At 44.8% G+C, this 23,815-nt stretch overlaps 1 protein-coding gene across 2 annotated transcripts in view; it reads left to right on the top strand.

Annotated features, from left to right (window-relative positions):
• The first annotated feature begins 21,590 nt into the window (after positions 1-21,590).
• The window catches only part of SLC45A4 (solute carrier family 45 member 4), a 105,415-nt gene continuing 103,190 nt past the window's right edge, over positions 21,591-23,815 (top strand). The window contains exon 1 of one of the 2 annotated variants that reach the window (XM_039334581.1): positions 21,591-21,808. The gene's annotated coding sequence lies outside the window, so the exon portion shown is untranslated. Of the gene's footprint in view, positions 21,809-22,654; positions 23,808-23,815 lie in introns of those variants that run through there. The other variant, XM_039334583.1, reaches the window with a different exon arrangement.

Below are 23,815 nucleotides of genomic sequence, written 5' to 3'. Positions count from 1 at the left end.
ATCTGTATCATCATCAATCATCTACATGTATCAACTTTCTATTATCTTTTATCATATCATCTATCTCTATCTTATCTTATCTATCTATCTATCTATCATCTACCTATCCTTCTATCTATCATCCATTATCTATCTATCTCTACCTAAAATCCTTGAAAAACTCTCTGTTTTCCAATTCCTGTATTTTTCCTGTTTATTTTTTTAATTTTGTTTTACCTATTAGCTGCCTTCTGTGTCCTGGGATGAAACAATCATATGAATTAACATTAACACCCAAGTCAATATGCATGGACCATGGTTAAATTGATTAAAGGCAGTCACTGCTGACCCCCCCCCCAGTTCAGAATCACAGGGCCTTCTGCCAAACCACACACTTTCATAGTAACAACTGCAAAACTTTTGCTGCGGGCATGAAACGAGCCCTTTGACAGTTGACTTAACAGTTTTTGCAAAGCCCGTTCATCCCCACTCCTCTTTCGCTGGGTCTTAAAATAGCTGCTTGTACTACATTTTAACACTAGTCCTGTCCCCTGGGAACAGTTCAACGGGATGGAAAAATCAAAATGCTTCCAGAACAGACTTGGGGCTTTGACCGTTTGAATTCCAAAGCCTCATTCCTGGAATGGTCTGTGGTTCTGCAAACAGCTTCTGCTGTGAGGGCCCTGCTTTATATTTCTTGTCCTGACTTCAAAATTCACTCTTAATCCCATTCACCCAGAGATATTTTTGAAGGATCTGTGAATTGTACTGCAGCCACTGAAGATTTTCTTGCACTTGTCTATTTCTTTGTCTCCAGAAGATGGTAGAGGACAGGAAGGCCTGGAGGAACGTTGTCCATGGGGTCACGATGGGTCGGACACGACTTCGCAGCTAACAACAACAATTTGCTGTCTGCCTTTTGGTCTGTCTATATCTGTCGATCTGTCAATATGTCTATCTAGAACATAGAATAATAGAGTTGGAAGGGACCTTGGAGGTCTTCTAGTCCAACCCTCTGCTCAAACGGGGGACCCTATACCATTTCACATAAATGGTTATCCAGTTTCTTTTTAAAAGCCTCCAGTGATGGAGCATCCACAACTTCTGAAGGCAAAATGTTCCATTGGTTAATTGTCCTCACTGTTAGGAAATTTCTCCTTATTTCTAGGTTGGTTCTCTCCATTGTATTAGTTTCTATCCGTTGTTTCTTTTCTTGCCTTTTGATGCTTTGGAAAATAGTTTGATCCAAGTCCTTGTAGGAGCCCCTCAAATATTGGAACAGTGCTATCACGTCTCCCCTAATCCTTTTTTTCATTAGAATCTTCTCTTTCTTTCATCTGTCTGACTATCTGGCCATATATCCGTCTAACTATTCGTCCATCTATCAACTATGTATGTATCTATAGTATCTGCCTGTCTATATATCTGTCTGAGGGTGAAGGTTCATCCTCCGAGCTTGTGGGTTGGTTTCTGAACATTTCTTCCTTCCTTTCTTTCTTTCTTTCTTTCTTTCTTTCTTTCTTTCTTTCCTTCCTTCCTTACTTCCTTTCTTTCTTTCTTTGATACAATTTTATTGATTTTTTTCTTACATACATAATTAAAGAAAATACTGGAATGTGCAGCAATGGAGAGATTGTCTATGACTTTGAAAGAAAAAGAAGAAACAGAATATTACCAAACCTGGAACTTGAGCCAGAATGGGGGAAACCTTGGCCCCTTCATGACTCATGAACTTCAGCTCCCAGAATTCCTGAGCCAGCATGGCTCAGCTTGGAAACCTCTCCCTTTCCCCTCAGCATGGCTGGCTCAGGAATTCTGGGAGTTGAAGTCCACGAGTCATAAAAGAGCCACAGTTGCCTACCTCTGGCCTAGCCATTGATAGAATTAATAATAATAATAATAATAATAATAATAATAATAATAATAATAAGTTGGAAGGGACCTTGGAGGTCATGTAGTCCAACCCCCTGCTCAGGAAGGAAACCCTACCCCATTTCGGACAAATGGCTGTCCAGTTTCTTCTTTAAAACTTCCAGCGTTGGAGCATTCACCGCTTCTGGAGGCAGGTTGTTCCACTGGTTAATTGTTCTAACTGTTAGGAAGTTTCTCCTTAGTTCTAGGTTGCTTCTCTCTTTGGTTAGCATCTCCTAGAAAAGGGGTAGGCAACCTTGGCTCTTTTATGACTCGTGGACTTCAACTCCCAGAATTCCTGAGCCAGCCATGCTGAGGGGAAAGGGAGAGGTTTCCAGGCTGAGCCATACCGGCTCAGGAATTCTGGGAGTTGAAGTCCACGAGTCATGAAGGGGCCATAGTTCACCCATGCTGGCTCAGGAATTCTGGGAGTTGAAGTCCACGAGTCATGAAGGGGCCATAGTTCCCCCATGCTGGCTCAGGAATTCTGGGAGTTGAAGTCCACGAGTCATGAAGGGGCCATAGTTCCCCCATGCTGGCTCAGGAATTCTGGGAGTTGAAGTCCACCAGTCATAAAAGAGCCAAGGTTGCCTACCCCTGAGCTAGAGGAAAGATTGAACGATTAGGAATTAAATATGTATTAGTGTTTTTAAACCCAGACAGCACTTTGGTTGAAAAATTATTATATGTATGGTTTCTGAACATTTTGTTGCCAGGCTAGGTAATACCTTCAGCGGAGTTGAGGAAATGTCAGTGTCTTTTTGCTTATAAGGGCTTCCGGTGTGGGTGTGTCAAGAGAGGGTCTTGTGATGGGTCAAGTGTGAGTCATCAGTGGGAGGCTTGAGATGGGTCTTGGGATGGGGAGGGTCTGGATCATTGGGAGGCGGTGGGATGGGGGGTTTATGTGGGATGGTTGAGGGCCAGTGCTGACTCTGGTGGGTTGTGGGGTTGATTTGGATCCTAAGGGGTTTGTAGGCTGGTGGTGGGGTCAATGTGTCTGTTGATGGAATTGCTGGCAGAGGGCCAGGCTTCAAGGAACTCATGAGCGTGGCGGGTGGTGGCGTGGCCAATGATTTTAGTGTTGCTCCAATCCAACTGGTGTTGTTTGGTATCGGTGTGGCTGGGAGATTAAGGATTTGGGATTGTGGCGTTTGACTGCCAGCCACATTCGTGGATCCTGGTTTTTAATCGATGTGATGTTTGTCCCACGTTGCAATCGTTAAATAGAATAGAATAGAATGGAATGGAATGGAATAGAAAATATGGAATGGAATGGAATGGAGTAGACTAGACTAGACTAGACTAGAATAGAAGGGACATTGGAGGTCTTCTAGTCCAGCCCCCTGCTCAAGCAGGAGAACGTATATCATTTCGGACAAATGGCTGTCCAATCTCTTCTTAAAAACCTCCAGTGATAGAGCAACTCCAACTTCTGAAGGCAAGCTGTTCCACTGATTAACTGTTCTCACTGTCAGGAAGTTTCTCCTTAGTTCTAGGTTGCTTCTCTCCTTGATGAGTTTCTTTGGGGCAGCCCCTGAGATACTGGAACACTGCTATCATGTCCCCCCTCATCCTTCTCTTCATTAAACTAGACATACCCAATTCTAGCAACCATTCCTGATATGGTTTAGCCTCCTGTCCCCTAATCACCCCTAGTCCTTCTTTTTTTGTTTCTCATTTATTTCAAAAATAAGAGTCCTTATTATTCTAAAAAAGACCTTTTTTTAAAATAATAAAAACACCTACCCCCTCTCATTTAGTTGAAAGATAAGAGTGTATAAAATGTTGTTGGTTTAACCGTCAGACGGGGACAGTTTTTCTAAAAGGCAAACCCGAGTTGAACATTTTTTTTTGCAAATTAGAAATAGATAGTTAGTGATTTTTAAAAAAACCCAATGATGTTAAGGGGCCTTGTGACATAACACATCGCAGGGAACTGCTTTGCCTCCTACCCTGGACTCCGTTTGCTTGTTCACAGCTTCCTTTCCTTCCGCCCTGAGTGAAAATGTGTGGCCTTAAGTGATTTTTTGCTGACCTGTTCAGGATCCCCAGAAAGATGATACAGGATATGGCACGCTTCCTTTCGCTTCGCTTTCTATTGAAAAGACCTGGGAGTTCCCAGCTTAACCTATGATGGATGGCGATTTATCTGACCCCTGGACGCCTGCAATTACAGGAAGGAATTTTTATTGGGTTGGAGTAACACACGGCTTAGTCCACTTGCGAAGAAAAGATGCCCTGTATACGACAGGTTTCATTTATTTATTATTTCTTGTGTTGTCCATGGCTGCCAGACACACTCCTGGCGACGTCGGGTGCCTTGCAAAAATAAAACCCCAACACAAGAGCCAATAAACATCTCTTCTGGGGGACAACAACGCAACAAACCATTTAGAACATAAAAATAATAAAGTTGGAAGGGACCTTGGAGGTCATCTAGTCTAGCCCCCTGCTCAAGCAGCAGACCTTATAACATACCAAACAAATGGCCGTCCAATCTGTTTCTAAAAACTTCCAGTGTTGGAGCATTTACCGCTTCTGGAGGCAGGTTGTTCCACTGGTTAATTGTTCTAACTGTCAGGAAGTTTCTCCTTAGTTCTACGTTGCTTCTCTCCTTGATTAGTTTCCGTCCGTGGCTTCTTGTCCTGCCTTCAGGCGCTTTGGAGAATAGCTTGACTCCCTCTTCTTTGGGGCAGCCCCTGAGATACTGGAATGCTGCTATCATGACCCCACTCATCCTTCTCTTCATTAAACTAGACCTATCCAATTCCTGCACCTGTTCCTTATATGCTTTAGCCTCCAGTCCCCTAATCATCTTTGTTGCTCTTCTCTGCACTCTTTCCAGAGTGTGCTGATGATGTTACCTAGTTGGGCAATGAAACGTCTGCAAGAAAACAAGTACCTTTGAGATAAGGATGACCTGGACAACTGAGAATCTCTCTAGACACAAAGACTCCACAGTTCTCCTCATCCTCTGCAAACCCCACTCCTGTCTAGCACTGATGATGTTACCAAGTTGGGTCATGAAACGTCTGCAGGAAAGCAACCAAGCTCAGAGGGCGCCAAGAATCCCACCGTCGTCCTCCTCTCCTTGCCAAACGCACTCCCTCTTCTTTGTGGCAGCCCAAGATATTGGCCCATTGCTATCAAGTCACCCTTAGTTCTTCTTTTCATTAAAATAGACATGCCCAATTCCTGCAATCGTTCTGCATAGGTTTTAGTCTCCGGCTCCTAATCATCTTTGTTGCTCTTCTCTGCATTCTTTCCAGAATCTCAACATCTTTTTTAATATCGTGGCAAGCAAGCAGAACTGGACGCAATATTCCATTTATAATATCAAGGCATTATAAATATTTCAATCGTGTTGTTTCATTATGGAGGTTGCACTGTGGTTGCAAAGCCAAAGGAGAGGATTCAACGTGTTCGGCGAATCCAGCCAATTATGCTTTTAATGTGTCCGAGTTAAAGACCCTCAAAGTTTAATTCAAAGAGTGACTTAACCCACGGAAAAGAAGGTCCCATTCACCAGGCTAAAAGAGGGCTTTCGAACACGCCCAGACTTTTCTAAGTAACCAAGAGAATACGGATTCGGAGAAGCGCCATGGCTTGGCTCAAAAGCTGCTCAGCCTGATGCTAAGGAGAAGCTGCTAGGAGCATCGTTCTCCCACTTTCCCCATGAACTGTTATGAATTGTTGTGACTTGTATTTTTTTTTTATTGCAAAACAGAGCCTGTCACTTAGCATCCAATTTGACTGAAGAGTCCTTGAACCACACTCAAATCCCGGTGACTCCAGAGAGAGATCCATATAATTTCCTTGGCAATGATGCTTAATTCATTTAACGTTGCCTTATTCTAGGGAGGGCACAGATGACAGGTGGGTGGATGATGGATGGCTAAAGGGATGGAGGGATAGATGGGATAGAGGCAAAGGATAGATAGATGAGAGAGATGAGAAAGGTAGATAATGGAATGAAGGGAGGGAAGGAGGGTGGGAGGAAAGACAAGATAGAGATGAAAGAAAGAAAGAAAGAAAGAAAGAAAGAAAGAAAGAAAGAAGAGGGAGGGAGGAAGGAAGAAAAAGAAGAGATAGAGAACAGAAAAAAGAAAGAGGAAGGAAGGAAGGAAGGAAGGAAGGAAGGAAGGAAGGAAGGAAGGAAGGAAGGAAGGAAGGAAAAAAGATAAGAGGGAGAAAGAAAGGAAGAGGAAGGAAGAAAAGAAAGAAAAAGAAAAAGAAAGAAAAAAAGAGGAAGGAAGGAAGGAAAAAAGATGAGAGGAAGAAAGAAAGAAAGAAAGAAAGAAAGAAAGAAAGAAAGAAAGAGGAAAGAAGGAAGAAAGAAAAGAAAGAAAAAGAAAGAAAGAGGAAGGAAGGAAGGAAGGAAGGAAAGAAAGAGGAAGGAAGGAAGGAAGGAAGGAAGGAAGGAAGGAAGGAAGGAAGGAAGGAAGGAAGGAAGGAAGGAAAAAAGATGAGGGAGAAAGAAAGAAAGAAAGAGGAAGGAAGGAAGAAAAGAAAGAAAGAAAAAGGAAGGAAGGAAGGAAGGAAGGAAGAAAAGAAAGAAAAAGGAAGGAAGGAAGAAAAGAAAGAAAGAAAGGAGGGAGGGAAAAAGATGAGAAAGAGAGAGAGAGAAAGAAAGAAAGAAAGAAAGAAAGAAAGAAAGAAAGAAAGAAAGAAAGAAAGAAAGGAAGGAAGGAGGGAGGGAAAAATATGAGAAAGAGAGAGAGAAAAAGAAAGAAAGAAAGAAAGAAAGAAAGAAAGAAAGAAAGAAAGAAAGAAAGAGCAGGAAGGAAGAAAGGAAAATGACAAAGATAAGAAAGAAGAATATGAGATGATGGATGGACGGACGGACGGATGGACAGATAGATAGATAATGAAAGCTGAGACACAGACAGACAGACAGTCCACCTACTGTTTCTCAAGCTCAACAACTTTAAGATGCATGGACTTCAGCTCCTCTGTTGTGGTTGTCTAGCTCCTCTGGGACTAGACAACAACTCCTAAGATTCCCTGTAGCCACCATTCACACCTTAGCCAGTCAGTCTGGCTCTCCCTACTCTTTTGAGAGAAGCCACCATTGCCTAGATCTTGTCATTTAGCCATAACTGTAGCCGAAATGCCCAGGAGTGTTGACAGTCCTATTTGACTTCCTTTGCATCTTCTGGCACATAGAATTCTATCATATTCTCGTTCTAATGCTGGTTCCCCCCCCCCCACAGCTGAAAAGCCCCAAATGTTTGTACCCTTTCATCTTTCAAGCGTTGCTCTAATTCGGGAGCACGTGGTCAGTCTTGCCAGAGATGTTGACCACATTTTTCCATCCTGTTATTCAAAAGGGCATCTTGACATCAGGTTTCTGGTTTAGCCTGAGTAACCATCAAAGGATTGAAACCCTGACTCGCTTAATTGATTACTTATTAATGCCGGTGCTGCAAAAAGGCAGCACAAAGTAACTTTAAAAAAAAATAATAATGGTGCAGGTTTTTTTATTAGCTATTTATCTCTGTTTTGGAAATGTTCTTGCCTTCTTTAAGAAAGTTTTTGGCTCCAGGGATAATGCATGTCTTGTGGCAGGGAACAGCAAAGGAAAGAAATGTTATTTATTGCATAATCACAAGGATAACCTGCCAAATCAACCAGAGATTATTGGCATTGTAAGAATAAAAAACTATTTTTCCTGTCCCAAAGGTGCTTTTTCCAAAAGGCAGCTGGATTTTCTTGTTGTTTTTATCCTTTAAAAATGTTTCACTTCAAATAAAATAGAATAGGATAGGATAGGATAAGATAGGATAGAAAATATGGAATGGAATGAAATGGAATAGAATATGGAATGGAATGGAATAGAAAATACGGAATAGAATGGAATGGAATGGAATAGAATAGAATAGAAAATATGGAATGGAATGGAATAGAAAATATGGAATGGAATAGAAAATATGGAATGGAATAGAAAATATGGAATGGAATGGAATAGAAAATATGGAATAGAATAGAATAGAATAGAATAGAATAGAAAATATGGAATGGAATGAAATGGAATAGAATAGAAAATATGGAATGGAATGTATGGAATGGAATGGAATAGAAAATATGGAATAAAACATGGAATAGAATAGAATAGAATAGAATAGAATAGAATAGAATAGAATAGAATAGAATAGAATAGAATAGAAAATATGGAATGGAATTGAATGGAATGGAATACAATATGGAATGAAATGGAATAGATTATGGAATGGAATGGAATAGAAAATATGGAATGGAATAGAATAGAAAATATGGAATAAAATATGGAACAGAATAGAATAGAAAATATGGAATATGGAATGGAATGGAATAGAATAGAATAGAATTATTTAAGTGTAATTGGACACACCTGCTTAAAGCCACCAAGGTCTCCCCCCCCCCCCCCGCTTACTAAGATACCTCAAGTGCAATTGCTTCCCCCCTCCCCCCCATCCTGCCATACCGGGTCACTTACCTAAGTGAACTGCTGTAACTCGGGGATTACCTGTAGTTACAATCATTAATCATAAGATACAAACAGCAAGCGATAAATCACAAGATACCAATAGGAGAAGATGGTATGAGAGAATGAGAAAGGATGACAAATGAGATTGGTTCTGTTTCTTCGGTTCTAAGCTTCTTGGATGAGAAGCAAAACATTTTTCAAGGGGAAAAAAAAAATTAAAAGTCCAGTTGCCTTTTGGAAAAAGTACATTTGGGACAACCATGACCTGGATGATTGAGAATCTCCATAGAGTTGTCTTAGGGTGCTAGCTAACTTTATCCCCTTCTAAAAGTTTCAGGTTAATTGGTGTGACCCAGACTGACACCAACAAGCAGGATCTAAGCTCTTGGCCACCCACTTTAATGAGTCTGCCCTTCATCCAATTTAACATGGCATGTGAACAAAGCCTGGAGTGCTCCAGAACACCTTTGTCCCACTTCCACTTAACGGGTGTTTGTCTTCTTCTCGTGATTCACTGGGCAACTGGGGAACTGGGGAAAAAAAATAAACACATTATTTGAATAGAATAGATTCCAAGAGAGGAAGCAGGGATACAATGATAAACACACATTGGAAGGAAGATGGTGGCACCGGCAGCTTCAGGTGTGCTCACAGACAGCCTGGTGTATTCTCCATGGTGCGCCGGCTTATTCTCTTGAAATCCCTCTCTCTCCAATCTCTCCGTTATGTGGGACAGGGATGGAGAGAGAAGAAAAACAAACAGGATACGCACAGGAGAGCTTGCCTACAAAAGTACCTGTTTTTTTCTGTTTTGATTTTTATCTCTCTCTCTCTCTCTCTCTCTCTCTCTCTCTCTCTCTCTCTCTCTCTCTCTCTCTCTCTCACACACACACACACACACACACACACACACACACACCCCTTTTAAAGCAGTGGTTCTCAACCTGTGGGTCGGGACCCCATTTGGGGTCGAACGACCATTTCACAGGGGTCGTCAAACAATGCAGTCCGCCATTTTTTTCCCCCTTTTCCTTAGCTGTGCTACTCCCTTTTATTCTATTGGCTTTTGAAAGCCAATAGAATAGACTCTCTTGAATAGAGTCTAATTCTATTGGCTTTCAAAAGCCAATAGGAATTGTCCAGGCTGTCTCTGCCCTGCTGAGCCCGCCAAAAGTCCCATTCTGCAAACGGTGCTGCACCAGTTGAGTAGTCCTCGACTTACGACCGGTTGAGTAGTCCTCGACTTACGACCAATTGGGGGTCGCGGCATTAAAAAGGTTGAGAACCACTGTTTTAAAGCAATATCTCTACTCTGTAAGGGAGGGAAAAAACATATCAGGCACAGGACATTTGGCAATGGTGATCACATGACTGAGAGACATTGTATAGGTCATAAATGTGGGCAGTGGTCATAAGGTTTTTCAGCACCACCGTAACTTTGGTCACTGAATGAGGCAGGCAGTAAGTGAAGTCTACCTGTAGGTGTTTTGCCAACAGGCACCACCCCCCATGGTCACATGACCATGTCAGGGCTTGGCAACTGGCCACATTTACAGTCATTTGCAATGTCACCAAGTTTTACAACAGTTTTATCAAAGCTGCTCAGAGTCGCCCGAACCACAAGATGGCCAGGATATAAACTGAATAAATAAATAAAAATAAAAACTGGCATTTATTTCTGGTTCTCAGCCAAACCAGCCCATAATGAACCATTGGCTTGCTTAACCACTGCATCATCACTTGCTGACTGACCGGCTCAAAAACAGTAATTGGGAGAGGGACCTTGGAGTCCTAGTAGAGAATCACTTAAACACATGAGTTTGCAGTGGCAGCTAAAAAAAGCTAACACAATCCTTGGTTGTATAAACAGAGGCATAGAATCAAAATCATGTATTAGTTCCTCTTTATAAAATCCTTAGTAGGACCTCACCTGGAATACTGCATCCAGTTTTGGTCACCGCATTGCAGAAAAAATGTTGAGACTTTGGAAAAAGCGCAAAGAAGAGCAACTAGGATGATTAAAGGCCTGGGAGATAAAAACATCCGAAGAACGGTTGCAGGAATTGGGAATGGCCAGGCTAGGGAAAAGAAGGACTGAGGGACATGATAGCAGTATTCTAGTATTTGAGGGGCTGCCACAAAGAAAAGGGGGGGGTCAACTTATTCTCCAAAACACCAGAAGGCAAGACAAGAAACAATGGGTGGAAACTAATCAAGGCGAGAAGCAACCCGCAATTAAGGAGACATTTCCTAACAGCGAGGACAATCAGCGTAACAACTTGTCTACAGAAGTTGTGGGTGGTCCATCACTGCAGTTTTTAAAGAAGAGATTGGAGAATGATTTGTCTGAAATGGTATAGGGCAGGGCTTTTCAACCAGTGGTACGGGTACCACCTGTGGTACATGGGCACCTGGCAGGTGGTACATGAACATCCTAGAAAAGTGGTAGCAGGGGAGGGGAATGAGCTGAACCGGTGGTAGCACCGCACAAGCCTGAGTGAGAGATGGCTGGAGCTGCAGGGCTGTCAGGGCTCAGTGGAAGCGCCAGGATCAGCGCCAGGCTCAAGCTGGAGCTCAGCGCTGATCCTGGTGCTTCTGCTGAGCCCTGAAGACGCACCAATCAGCTGGAAAGCAGCACTGATCCTGGTGCTTCTGCTGAGCCCAGAAGAAGCGCCGATCAGCTGGAATGTTGCAGCATCTCCAGGGTCTTGTGATTTACATTCAGATGCTTGGCAACTGATTCATATTTATGACGGTCACAGTGTCCCAGGGTCATGTGAAGTGACCAAAACCTGCTGCAACCACCCAGCAGACGGGGGGAATAAAAACCAAACAGCCCCCACCCCACCCCCGCTGCCAATCCTCAACAGAAATGCTCACAACAATGAAAACCTCAGACAGGAGGAAGAGCGCGGCCGGGTGGGCAGGCGTCTTCCTCGGCGGTGGCTTGGGGGGCACTTTTTCAGTGCCACTGTAACTTTGAACAGTCACTAAGCAAACTGTTCTAAGTCGAGGACTACCTGTACTTTATCACTTTTTTCCTTTTTGGGAGGGGGTCATCAAGTTTTTTTTTTTTTTTTTTTATTGAAAGTTTTATAAATTTTACAAAAAAGGAAAAATAATACAAAACAAGAGGCAACATATACAGAAAAATAAAACTAAACAATACATATATTAAATAAAAAAAAACCCCATCCCCCAGCCCTCCCAAAAAAAAAAAAAAAAAAAAAAACCCTCCCTTCCCCCCCCCCTGAGCTTCCCAGAGCAGAATATAGGCTTAAAAAATAAAAATAAAAATTAAATTAAAAACTTTATATTTATATATATAAAAAATTATCTATAATATATATGAAAATAAAACTTACGAAAAAACTATATAATATTTTTGTATACCCAATCTAAATTGTATAAATTTTATCCATTTATCCCAAACAGCAAAAAACTTCTCTTGCGTTTGTTGCTTTAAGAAAGCCGAAATCTTTGCCATTTCTGCCAGATAAGCTACTTTAAGAAACCATTCCTGCAATGTAGGCAAAGATTCCTTCTTCCAGTATTGTCCTACTAACAGCCTAGCGGCTGTGATCAAGTTTAACATCAATACAACCTCCTTTGTATCACAATCTGTAACAATACCTAACAAAAATAATTGCGGAGTAAATTTTACCCTCCTTCTAAAAATTCTCTGGATATTCCACCATATTTTAATCCAAAATGCTTTTATCTCTCTGCATGACCACCAAATATGATAATAGGAAGCCTCCTTATAACCACATCTCCAACATTTGGGTTGCACGTCAGGATACATATAAGACATTTTTTGTGGATCAAGGTGCCATCTATAAAACATTTTATAAAAATTCTCCCTTAAGTTCTGTGCTTGAGTAAATTTGACATTTCTCACCCAAATAGTTTCCCAGGTGTCCAATGAAACTGGCTCACCAAAATTCTGCGCCCATCTAATCATACAATCTTTAATTAGTTCCGTTTCTGAGTCCAATTCAACTAAAACCCCATAAATTCTCTTAATGTGGGTTTGTCTTTGATCCTTCAGTTGCTTAATAAGATTTTCATCTTCTCTAAGAAAACCCACCTTACAATCCATCTTCCATCTATCTAATAGTTGCCTATATTGGAACCAAGAATAAGTAAAATTTTCTTGTGCTAATTCTTCCCGTGATTTTAATTGCCAGTTTTGTCCATCCCATTTAAGTAACTGTCTATAAGACACCATATCCATTTTAACCCCTCTTTTTATTCCTTCTATCGCATGCCAAGGTATAGCCCATAATGGTACTTTAAAATCACTTTTATAATATTTTCTCCAAATCCTAAGTAAAGAAATTCTTAAAATATGAGATTTAAAAGCCCAATCTATTTTTTTATTAAATATTAAATAGGCATGCCACCCATAAAGTAAATCCCATCCCTCTAAGTAAAGTATCTCAGAATTTGTCAAATTTACCCAATCACTAATTAATGTTAAAACCACCGCATCATAATATAATTTCAAATTTGGTACCTTAAGTCCACCCCTCTCACGGAAGTCTTGCATAATTTTAAACTTAACCCTTGGTTTTTTCCCTGCCCAAATAAATTTGTTGAGACCCTTCTGCCACTCATTTAAATTAATCTCATTTTTCAAAATTGGTAACATTTGAAACAAAAAAAGAAACTTGGGTAGAATATTCATTTTTATCACTGCAATTCTTCCCATGAGGGATAATTGCAACTTTTCCCAATTCTTCAAGTCCTTCTGTACCCTGACCCACAACCTTTCATAATTATTTTTAAATAATTTTGCATTAGAAACAGACAGCATCACCCCCAAATATTTTACCTTATTAACAATCTCAAAACCCGTCAAGTTGACCAAAATCTGCTTCTCCTGACTCGACATATTTTTAGGTAAAATTTTAGTCTTATTTACGTTAATCTTAAAACCCGAGACCAAACCATAATGATGAATCAACTGTAATAAGTTTACTACAGAATAATCAGGTTGCGACAAAGTAACAACCAAGTCATCCGCAAAAGCTCTCAACTTATATTCTTTTTTATTAACATATATTCCTTTAATTTCCTGAGACTCTCGAATTTTGATCAATAATATTTCCAATGTTAAAACAAACAACAATGGCGATAAAGGACACCCCTGTCTAGTACCTTTCTCTGGGGTCATCAAGTTTTTGACACCTTGCTAGGCGACTGGTGGTACTCGGATGTTGCCATATCCTAAAAGTGGTACAACGGGTGAAAAGGTTGAAAAGCCCTGGACTAGATGACCTCCAAGGTCCCTTCCAACTCCATTCCGATTATAGACTACAGAGGTCGCTTTACGATCACAGCATGCACTTAACAATCTCTGCAAAAAAGGTCATAAAATCAGGTCGGTCACATGGGTGATTCGATTTATGACCATCACAAATTATGACCTTGATGGGTAGGCTCCATTACGGTCATAATTCGAGGACACCCTATGTAATCTACGATTACTTAGGGCTGTATCTGAACCTTGTAATAATAATAATCATCATCATCATCTAGTAAATTTATATACTGCCTGACTCCCAGAGACTCTAGTCTAGGTGATTTAAAATTGTTACAGACATTGAAAACAAAACACACACACACACACACACACACACACAAAACAATCAGCATAAGACAAAAGATAGCAGATATCTTCCTCTGCATATTTCCTGACGCTCTCTACCCCATAACGTCCTATCAGAGTCACGTTTAAACAAACAGAAAAAAGGAATTATCAATTCTGTTCCTCTTGCACGAAGTCAGCCTGTTAATTTTTGCTGCGCTCAGCATCAAAGCCGTGTAAAGCAGGAACTGATGGGTGGTTTTTTTTTTCAGTTTTATTTTCATTTTTTGTTACCACGCATATTTGGGGTCTGTCTGTTTTTTCTCTCTCCAATCTATTCTGCTGCAGCTTCATCAAGCAAGTGGGGGGCGATGAAATGCATCTTGAAGGTGACAAGAAGAGTTATTTGTAAAGTGTGCTGTGCAAAAAGCTCCAGGAACAAGATCAAAAGAGGTCAAGGCTAAGCAAGATTTGGGATTTAATCTGGGTTTAACCCAGGTCCTAGAACAGTGATGGCGAACCTTTTAGAGCAGTGGTTCTCAACCTGTGGGTCGGGACCCCATTTGTGGTCGAACGACCATTTCATGGGGGTCGCCAAACAACGCAGTCCGCCATTTTTTTCCCCCTTTTCCTTAGCTGTGCTACTCCCTTTTATTCTATTGGCTTTTGAAAGCCAATAGAATAGACTCTCTTGAATAGAGTCTAATTCTATTGGCTTTCCAAAGCCAATAGGAATTGTCCAGACTGTCTCTGCCCTGCTGAGCCCGCCAAAAGTCCCATACTGCAAACGGTGCTGCACCAGTTGAGGTCCTCGACTTACGACTGGTTGAGTAGTCCTCGACTTACAACCGGTTGGGGGTCGTGGCATTAAAAAGGTTGAGAACCACTGTTTTAGAGACTAAGTGCCCAAACTTCAACCCAAAACCCACTTATGTATTGCCGGGTGCTGGGTGGGCGTGGCCCACCAGGAGGGCGTGGCTACAGTGGTCATGACAGATGGGTGGGCATGGCCAAGGTGGGCATGGCCAGCTCAATGTTGCTCCTGGGGAGGGACACCTGTGGGAGCCGGGCAGGGTTGGGGGAGATCCAGGGGTCTCTGGCGGGTAGGGCGGTGGGCAGGAGGCTGGTTCTGCAGGGTGAGGCAAGGCAGGGCAGGGGTGCCATGTCGCAGGGCAAGGTGAGGCAGGGGCCTGGGCGGCTGCTGCTGACACCATCGGCCCCTGCACACAAAGGCCAGCGAGCGCATAGGTGCTGGGATGCATCCGGACACGTGGGACCTCGGCAAGTTAATGGGCAGTTGGTTGAAGAAGACGGTTGCCATCTCCGGGACATGGTGCGTGTGCCCACAGAAAGGGCTCTGAGTGCCGCCTCTGGCACGCGTGCCATAGGTTCGCCACCATGGTCCTAGAATGTTCTAGACCAGAGTTTCTCAACCTTGGCAACTTTAATACATGTGGATGTCAACTCCCAGAATCCCCCAGCCAGTCTTAAAGCTTAAAGAAAAGAACTTGTTTCTGTGTGATGTGATCGTCTGAAAAATCAGTTTAGATTTTGATGTGTATACACAATCAAACTAAACAGAATATTTAAATTCATTATTGAAGACCCATCTAGTGAGACAAGATTCTAGTGCCAATATATATCACTAGGATAAACACTATCCTAGCCTACATCTAGAACAGGGGTCTTCAAACTTGGCCCTTTGATGACTTGTGGACTTCAACTCCCAGATGCTGGCTGAGCAATTCTGGGAGTTGAAGTCCACAAGTCACCAAAGGGCCCAGTTTGGAGACCCCTGTCTTCAATCTAACAAACAAAATGGAGGCTGGCTGAGGAATTCTGGGAGTTGAAGTCCACAAGTCATCAAAGGGCCCAGTTTGAAGACCCGTCTTCAATCTAACAAACAAAATGGAGGCTGGCTGAGGAATTCTGGGAGTTGAAGTCCACCAGTCATAAAAGGGCCAAGTTTGAAGACCCCCTGATCTAGAATGTCTTAATCCTGCAGATAATTACTATAACTATCATCTCTAATGGCTGAAAGAGACAAATTCCCTTTGGATGAGGTGTGATTTTAGGAAAAATATCCCCTTATCCCATCCCACCCCGTGGCTTTATCCTTTTTTCTAGAAATTAAAAAAGTTTTTCTCTCCTTCCTCCCCCCACCCCAAACCAATGTTTTTTCCAAACTTGGTAACTTTAAAAATGGGTGAGCTTTAATTCCCAGAATTCCCCATCCAGCCTCTTAAAAAGTTACCAAGCTTGAAAAAACACTGCTCCAAAATTTAATCGGCAAATGTATTATTTGTCTAGGTTTTTCTCCAGAAATCCTGTCACCGAGGCCGTTTGCAGGCTATATTCCTACCTTTTTGCTTTTTGCTTTTTAATGAAACTTAGCTTAAATAATAAAATCAGTGTTTCTCAACCTTGACAATTTTAAGGCATGTGGACTTCAACTCCCAGAATTCCACAGCCAGCATTGCTGGCTGTGGAATTCTGGGAGTTGAAGTCCACATGCCTTAAAATTATCAAGGTTGAGAAACACCTTAGCTTCTCTGGGTTTCATATCGCATAGTTGTGAAATAACACCTAGGTGGTTGTGAAACAAGGTCATGGTTACGGACTCTCTTTTTACAATAGACAATATTTTTTTACTATTGCTGTTGTTGATTCTGAAAACATGTTCACCTTTGTTTCTAAAACTTTTAGAATTTCATTTCCTCAATAGAAAGAGGTTCACCACTTTTGGGGTCATTGGTTCCACCATAAATTATTCTTACTGTCCAGAATCTTTAATTTTATACGAATTAAAATAAGAGAATTGCAGAAAGATAGCCCCTGTTCATTATATTGTAATGATGAGTGTTCCTTGGACTAAATTCCAACATTTTATTCATGCTAAGTGGGATTTTCATGAGAGTAAAATGGACCTTTAAATCTATCTGGAGGAAGGATCAAAAAAAGGAAAATAAATCTACATATTTATCTCAGGCACATAACTACAAAAACAGGCAAGTGGTAACATGTTTTGTTCCCATGTGTCAAATATGGCAAGAGTAACATTATGGAGGTGTTTAAAAACAGGGAGTCAGTTTGGTGCAGTGATTTTAAAACGTTGGAGTAAAAATTTAGGGAGGAAAGTTGCAAAATTATTTGGGGCCTGTCAAGCGTAAAACTACCTCACAGGATTGTTGCGGTGGGAAAAAATAGGAAGCAGGAACATTAGGTGCACTGCCTTAAGTGCGCACTGTCAAATAAAGGCAGGATATAATTCTAAAAATAACATACAATCAATGAAAAGACTTAATGCCAGGGAATATTTTAAGGGGGCAGTTTTAAGTGGAATTTCCTGGAAGTCAGCAGCCCTCAAGGCAGAGGGACTTGAAAGATAAGCACAGGAGGTCCTTGATTTAACAACCATTTGTTTAGTGACCGTTTGAAGTTACAACAGCACTGAAAAAAAATGACATGAGCATTTTTCACACTTACAGCCCCAAGGTCACACGATCAAAATTGGGGCACTTGGCAACTGGTTCGTAGTTATGACCGCTGTAGGGTCCCGGGGTTCTGTGATCACTTTTTGACAAGCAAAGTCAGTGGGGAAGCCAGATTCACTTAACAATCGTGTTGCTAATGTAACAACTTGCCATGATTCACTTAACAACTGTGGCCAGAAAAGCCGTAAAATGGGGCAAAACCCACTTAACAAATGTCTCGCTTAGCAACAGATCATTTTGGGCTCCATTACCTGTAGACACTTGAATACGTGATGTGCCGGTGCCTGGAAGATGTGAGGGTCTGGATGGGGGTGAACAGGCTTAGACTCAACCCTGACAAGACCGGGTGGCTCTGGGTCTTACCTCCCAAAGGCCAACTGGATGGTCCATCTTTAGTCCTGGGGGAGGCAAATTTACCTCCCTCAGTGCAGGCACGCAACTTGGGTGTCCTCCTGGACTCACAGCTAAATTTGGAACAACATCTATCGGCTGTGGCCAGGGGGACCTTTGCCCAGGTTCGCCTGGTGCACTAGTTGCGGCCTTATCTGGACAGAGAGGCTTTACTCACAGTCACTCATGCCCTTGTCACCTCAAGACTGGATTACTGTAATGCGCTCTACATAGGGCTACCCTTGAAGGGCGTTCGGAGGCTGCAGTTGGTTCAGAACGCAGCCGCGAGAGCAATTGTGGGCGCGCCAAGGTACACCCACGTGTCACCTATCCTCCGCAAGCTGCACTGGCTTCCTGTGGGTCTCCGGACGCAATTCAAGGTGTTGGTCATCACCTTCAAAGCCCTTCATGGCATAGGGCCAGGTTACTTACAGGACCGCATTCTGCCACACAGCTCCCAGAGATCGGTGAGGTCCCATAGATTGGGCCTCCTTCAGGTCCCGTCGGCCAGACAATGTCGGCTGGCGGGCCCTCGCGGAAGGGCCTTTTCTGTGGTGGCTCCGCCCTGGTGGAATCAGCTTCCCCCCGAGGTTCGAACTACTCCCACCTTGCCGGCCTTTAAGAAAGCCGTTAAAACTCTCCTGTTCCGTCAGGCCTGGGGCTGATGTCCCCAGGGGGGGGGGCGGGATATGATCGGACTTGCGGTACAATTGTATTATTTTATTGTTTTATTCTTAGATGATTGTTTTAATTTTGTACGCCGCCCTGAGTCCTTTGGGATTGGGCGGCATATAAATAAAATTAATTAATTAAATAAATAAATACGGGCATATATTTTATGATGGTTGGACTGTCCCGGGGTCACGTGATCCCCATTTGTAACCGTGGCTTCCAACAAGCCAAGTTAACGGGGGAAGCCAGATCCCCTTAATGACTGCACGATTCTCTTAAACTGCAGTGACTCACTTAACAACTGTGGCAAAAGGGACATAAAATGCAGCAAAACTCACGATACGCCTGGCTTAGCAACAGAAATGCTGGGCTACATTATAGAATAGAATAGAGCTGGAAGGGACCTTGGAGGTCTCCTAGTCCAGCCCCCCGCTCAAGCAGGAGAATCTACACCATCTCAGATAAGTGACTGTCCAGTCTCTTCTTAAACACCTCCAATGATGGAGCACCCACAATTTCTGGAGGCCAGCTGTTCCACTGGTTAATTGTCCTCACAGTCAGGAAGTTTCTCCTTAATTCCAGGTTGCTTCTCTCTTTGATCCGTTTCCAACCATTGTTTCTCGTCGCTCCCTCTGGTGCTCTGGTGAACAACCTGGCCCGCTTTGCCTTGCGGCAGACCCCACTGTGGTCGTAAGCCAAGGACTTGCATGTACAGTCTTCAGGTGCTAAATTTGTACACGATGAGCTGTCCCGCACCTGACCCAAAGGTGGGGGTCTCACCCAGCAGTGGGAGACACCCCCCCCCCCAGGAAGGGAATCTCCTGGAAGAATTTTTCTCATGTAGATCAATATCCATGCCGATTAGCCGCAGGACAGTGATCCTCCACAAAGCTGTCTATGGAGATTCTCAGTCATCCCGGTCACGGTTATCCCAAAGATGCTTTTTCAGGAGGCAACTGGACTTTCTTTGTTTTTCTTTGAAGATGTTTCGCTTCTCATCCAAGAAGCTTTCTCAGCTCTGACTGGATGGTGGGGAATGGAAGGATTTATATTCCTTGCGGATAGCTGGTCATTTGCACTCTTTAAGTGAGTCGTTGAGGCCACTTGGAGGCTTGTCTGTGTCCTCGGGTTGCACTACTCACCACTGTGACAGGAAAAGTCATAAAATGGTCAAAACTCACTTAACAAATGTTTTGCTTACCGACATAAATTTTGGGCTCAATTGTGGCTGTGTGTTGAGGACTTCCTGTAATTGCTTCATCGTCTTGGCTACCAACTGGATTTTCTTTGGCTACCAACTGGACTTTCTTGTTTTTCTTTGAAGACATTTCGCTTCTCATCCAAGAAGCTTCTTCAGCTCTGACCGGATGGTAGGGGAATGGGAGGATTTGTACTCCTTGCAGAGAGATAAACCAGTACTGCAGGCCACTTTAGCTGACTGTGTTCAGCAGGTCAGTGGTTCAAATCTCACTGGCTCAAGGTTGACTCAGCCTTCCATCCTTCCGAGGTAGGTAAAATGAGGACCCAGATTGTTGGGGGCAATGTAAATATATATATACCTTGCTTACTGGTGTACACGGCTTAGAGAGTGCTTGCACTTAAAGCGGTATATAAGTCTCATAAATAAAATAAATAAACAACTCTCTAAAAAGAAGCAAATGACCAGCTGTCTGCAAGGAGTGTAAATCCTTCGATTTTCCCCACCCTCCAGTCAGACCTGAAGAAGCCTCTGGGATGAGAAGAAAAAACAAAGAAAGCCCAGTTGCCTCCTGAAAAAAGCACCTCCAAAAATGGATTGGACAACTTGACTCCAAAGTTGTCCAATCCATTTTTGAAACTTGCTCAGGGGGTTCCAGGGCATGTCAAAACGGCAATTCCATAGGAGAGGGACTACAGTGCAGGTAGTGCTCGACTTACAACAGTTCCTCTAGTGACCGTTCAAAGTTACAACCTCACTGAAAAAAGTGACTTGTGGCCGTTTTTCACACCCACACACACAACCCTGGCAGCATCTTCACGATCACATGATGTGGCATTCAAGTGCTTGGCCACTGACTCCTATTTATGACGGCTGCAGGGTCCTCGGTTCAAGTGATGCCCCTTTGGCCACCTTCTGACCGGCAAATTCAGTGGGGAAGCCAGATTCACCCCACAGCTGGGCCACTAGAATAGAATAGAGCTGGAAGGGACCTTGGAGGTCTTCTAGTCCAGCCGCCTGCTCCAGCAGGAGAACCCATACCATCTCAGACAAGTGACTGTCCAGTCTCTTCTTAAAAACTTCCAGTGATGGAGTGCTCACGATTTCTGGTGGCAAGCTGTTCCGCTGGTTAATTGTCCTCACTGTTAGGGATTTCCTCCTTAACTTGAGGTTGCTTCTTTCCTTGATTATCAATCAATCAATAAATCAGAATAGAGCTGGAAGGGACCTTGGAGGTCCTCTAGTCCAGCCCCCTGCTCCAGCAGGAGAACCTACACCGTCTCAGACAGGTGAACGTCCAGTCTCTTCTTAAAAATCTCCAGTGATGGAGTGTTTCCCTTAACAACCGTGGCAAGGAAGGTCGTAAAACGGGGCAAATCTCCGTGAACAACCGTCTCACTTAGCAACCTAAATGTTGGGCTCAATGACGGCCGGAAGTCCAGGACTAAAACTGAATAACGTTGACCTGGATTTAAAGCCCCCCCCTTGGATGGGGATGCCCTGATCTCCCGCTTGTCTCCCAAAGATCCCCAAACCCCTGCGGAGGAACCTCTCCTCCGCCCTCCTCACAACGACCCCGCGAGGTTGGCCGCCCGGCGTGGGGGGGGGGCTCGAGTCGGCCGCGTGCCGCGCCCGCCCTTTTTCCTCTCCGCCGCCGCACCTCCTTCACCTTCCCGCGCGGTGACGTCATCGGCTCCTCAGGATCGCTCACCTTCGCGCGCTCACGCGACCAATCAGGGCGCGCTTGAGGCGCGGGGTGGGGGGGGGAGAAAGAAGGCGCCCTCCCCGCCCCCTCATTGGCCGCGCGCCTAGTCCGCGCCCCCCGCCCCGCCCCCCTGTGTGCATATTCCTGAGCGGGCGGGCGCGAGGGCGGGGCGGAAGCGGAAGCGTTGCGCGGAGACGGTTTCCGAGGAGTCGAGGGTATAAAGCGCCCTTCGCCGCTGGTGGCCCGTCGTCGCTCCTGCCGCCCCCTCGCGAGTCGTGGCCGCGCCGGACGCCCCGCAGCGCCCCGGAGGCAGCCCCGTCCCGAGCGCCGTCCACGCAGCCGGCCCCTGCCGAGGGGAGCAGCCGGGCCCCGGCGGAGCAGCGCGGTCCGTGTGGAGCAGGTACCAACCGAGTCGCCCCCCCTCCCTCCGAGCGGGCCTTCCCCACCTTGGACTCGCGGGATGCATCCGGGAAGGGGCGTCCTCACGACCTCTTTGCCCGCGACACGCATCTGCACGTCGGAACGCGCTCTCTCTCTCTCTCTCTCTCTCCCCCCCCCTCCGTGGCTTCCTTCTTCTGGTTTGGCGTGTCTGTCAGCTCGCAGCTGAGGGTTGGATCTGCTTTCCCGATGGGCGAGCATTCCCCGTGTCTCTTCCCTCCCCCCCCCAAAAAAAGAGGGGGTGGAGGATGGAGATGCTGGGGAGGATGGTTGCACCTGGAGGGCACCAGGTTGGGGAGGAAGGGGGCTGCGGGAGCCGAGGCTGCGATGGTTGGGGTGGGGGAGGATGATGATGATGGGGGAGGGCTTGCTCGATCCTTCCTTGCTCTGCGCTTGCCATCAACTCCCTCTGCCACCTCCTTGCATACGACCCTTAAAAAAAGGGGGGGGGGTTGCCTGGCTGGGATGGAGCAGGTGGCCCCGGGTGGCTGCAGCCAGGAGGCAGGAGGCTGGCTGGCTGGCTCTCTCCGCTGCTTACCACAGTTGCTCCCTTCTGGTTGAGGCTGGCTCTCCATCCTGCCATTCCTAGCCTGTGCCTGATGGCAACGCTTACATAATCCTGGGCTTGGTGGGGAGAAGCGCATCCTAGCTGGGCTCCCCATACTCTCTTCCTCCGAGGTGTGCAAAGGCCTGCTCCCCTTACTGCAAAATTGCCCCTTTTGCATGGTGGTTCCCAGCCCTTGAGATGCTCATCGGTTCCGTATCTCGGCACGAGTTTGTCCCTATGACCTAAATTGGGGTCAGTTTGCTGGGGGGGGGGAATACCCATCACCCTTTCCTCTGACAGATACTCTCGGGATAGGTTAGGGAGTCTAGTCCATCCATCGTCTCCTGCAAGAGGGGGTCTAATTCAGAGACCCCCCCCCCAGCCTTTTGGGCACCAGGGACCAATTCCACGGAGAGAGGTTTTTCCATGGACCGGAGGGTGCGTGGTTTGTGTGCTGCCTGCATCCCTTGGATGGGGCTTTGCTTGTTTGTGCGGACCGGTTGCTGGCATGCCGTGGCCCAGTACGGTCCATGGACACAGGGTTGGGGACCACTGGTCTAATTCCTTCCTGGATCAAAGAGTCCTAACAGATATTCCAGGGACATCTCCTTCTGGGAGAGAAGGGATGGGTTTACAGGGGGACATTATCTGGGAGGAGATGGGAGAAGAGGTGGGTTTTTTGTTTGTTTTTTGGGAGAAATCTGCTTCTAAAGAACGTGATGCGGCATGAAGAGAGATAGTCTGATATGGACCGATGGGCATTATTAGGCAGCTTGAGGATTAGACCACATCCCGAGTAAAAATTTTGGAAGAGAGTTGTGGAGTTTTGTTGGAGAACCGAATGGGCAGGAGGGATGAAAAGGAGTCCTGAAGGTTCAATGGACGGGCATAAAGGAGAACGTTCTTGGGCGTCGTGATTGGGGAGATAAGTTGGAGGTCAAGCAGTGGGCCTCTTAGGAGGCACGCAGAGGTTGTGGGAAAGGGGAGTGGGCTTTTGGACAGAGACCTACCCCCCCTTGTGTGAAATGATGCCTTAGTTGGGACAGAGGACAGGTCTTGGGTGCGAGAGAAGCGCCTTGAGGAACGTGCAAGTGGGAACGATTAATGAGGCATTTCTGGCAAAGAAGGGGAACTCAGGACGTTGCGGAAGTGTTACTGAGCAGAAGAATGGGGGAGTGGAATTTGGAGAAGGGGGAAGACCCAGAAAAGAGAGGGTGAAAGCATGCGGAGGATTTTGTACCTGTTTGGTAGAAAAACCAGCCTCGGAGAATTGCTGGTTGCAAAATGATCAGGAGCTGCGAATGGCACGAGGAGGAGGAGGAGGAGTAGGAGGGGAGCTCAAAAAGGAGGAAGCGATTTCAGCGGTTATGCAATGAAGCAGATTTGTCTGTCGGAATGCTTTTGCAGACAGCAGGTAGAAGA

Source organism: Crotalus tigris, unplaced genomic scaffold (genome assembly GCF_016545835.1).
Source record: "Crotalus tigris isolate CLP2741 ecotype Arizona unplaced genomic scaffold, ASM1654583v1 scf7180000017631.5181431, whole genome shotgun sequence".
Taxonomy (NCBI): domain Eukaryota; kingdom Metazoa; phylum Chordata; class Lepidosauria; order Squamata; family Viperidae; genus Crotalus; species Crotalus tigris.
This window is presented reverse-complemented; position numbering and strand designations above follow the sequence as displayed.